This window comes from Otolemur garnettii, unplaced genomic scaffold (genome assembly GCF_000181295.1).
Source record: "Otolemur garnettii isolate 467f Iridium unplaced genomic scaffold, OtoGar3 scaffold00082, whole genome shotgun sequence".
NCBI classification, from domain to species: Eukaryota; Metazoa; Chordata; class Mammalia; order Primates; family Galagidae; genus Otolemur; species Otolemur garnettii.
Window position 1 is genome coordinate 6128441 of NW_003852477.1, and position 1627 is coordinate 6130067.

Here is a 1627-nt window from a genome sequence, read left to right on the forward strand (position 1 = left end):
AAAAAAAAAGAAGACCTTACTTTTGTAACCTATGACAGCTCTAACTCAGTGGATAAGTTTGTCATTCAAAATTACCATGAAGTAGAAGAAGCAACAACCTCTCCTCTTCCTCTCCACTATCTGCTCAGCAGCAACCATGCGTGAGTGCATCTCTATCTGTGTTGGCCAGGCTGGTGTCCAGATTGACAATGCCTGCTGGGAGCTCTACTGCCTGGAACATGGCATTCAACCTGATGGCCAGATGCCAAGTGACAAGACCATTGGGGAAGGAGATGACTCCTTCAGCACCTTCTTCAGTGAGACAGGGGCCAGCAAGCATGTACCCAGGGCAGTGTTTGTAGACCTGGAACCCACAGTCATTGATGAAGTTCGTACTGGTACCTACCGCCAGCTCTTCCACTCTGAGTAGCTCATCACAGGCAAGGAAGATGCTGCCAATAACTATGCCCGTGGGCACTACACTATTGGCAAGGAGATCGTTGACCTCGTCTTGGACTGAATTCGCAAGCTGGCTGACCAGTGCACAGGTCTTCAGGGATTCTTGGTTTTCCACAGCTTTGGTGGGGGAACTGGTTCTGGGTTCACCTCTCTGCTGATGGAACACCTCTCTGTTGATTATAGCAAGAAGTCCAAGCTGGAATTCTCCATTTACCCAGCCCCCCAGGTTTCCACAGCTGTAGTTGAACCCTACAACTCCATCCTCACCACCCACACGACCCTGGAGCACTCTGATTGTGCCTTCATGGTAGACAATGAGGCCATCTATGACATCTGTCATAGAAACCTTGATATTGAGCGCCCAACCTATACTAACCTGAACCTCCTTATTAGCCAGATTGTGTCCTCCATCACTGCTTTCCGCAGATTTGATGGTGCCCTGAATGTTGACCTGACAGAATTCCAGACCAACCTGGCGCCCTGTCCCCGCATCCACTTCCCTCTGCCCACATAGGCCCCTGTAATCTCTGCTGAGAAAGCCTATCACGAACAGCTTTCTGTAGCAGAGATCACCAATGCTTGCTTTGAGCCAGCCAACCAGATGGTGAAATGTGATCCTCGCCACGGTAAATACATGGCTTGCTGCCTGCTATACCGTGGTGATATGGTCCCCAAAGATGTCAATGCTGCCATTGCCACCATCAAGACCAAGTGTACCATCCAGTTTGTAGATTGGTGTCCCACTGGCTTCAAGGTTGGCATCAGTTACCGGCCCCCCAGTATCGTACCTGGTGGAGACCTGGCCAAGGTACAGAGAGCCGTGTGCATGCTGAGCAATACCACAGCCATTGCTGAGGCTGGGGCTCGCCTGGACCACAAGTTTGACCTGATGTATGCCAAGCATGCCTTTGTTCACTGGTACGTGGGTGAGGGGATGGAGGAAGGAGAGTTTTCTGAGGCCCGTGAGGACATGGCTGCCCTTGAAAAGGATTATGAGGAGGCTGGTGTGGATTCCATTGAAGGAGAGGGTGAGAAAGAAGGAGAAATACTAAAGTTAAAATGTCACAAAGGTGGCTCGGCGCCTATAGCTCAACCAGCTAAGGCGCCAGCCATGTACACCTAAGGTGACGGGTTCGAACCCCCAGCCCGGACCCGCCAAACAACAATGACGGCTGCAACCAAAAAATAG

At 51.0% G+C, this 1627-nt stretch overlaps 1 protein-coding gene and 1 pseudogene across 2 annotated transcripts in view; both read left to right on the forward strand.

Moving 5' to 3' along the window:
• The window catches only part of KIF15 (kinesin family member 15), an 85058-nt gene that overhangs the window by 73592 nt on the left and 9839 nt on the right, over positions 1-1627 (forward strand). The gene's annotated exons all lie outside the window — the stretch shown is intronic.
• The window catches only part of LOC105887406, a 3467-nt pseudogene continuing 1976 nt past the window's right edge, over positions 137-1627 (forward strand). The window contains exon 1 of the transcript XR_001161484.2: positions 137-1508. The product of XR_001161484.2 is annotated as a tubulin alpha-1B chain-like (transcript). The remainder of the gene's footprint in view (positions 1509-1627) is intronic.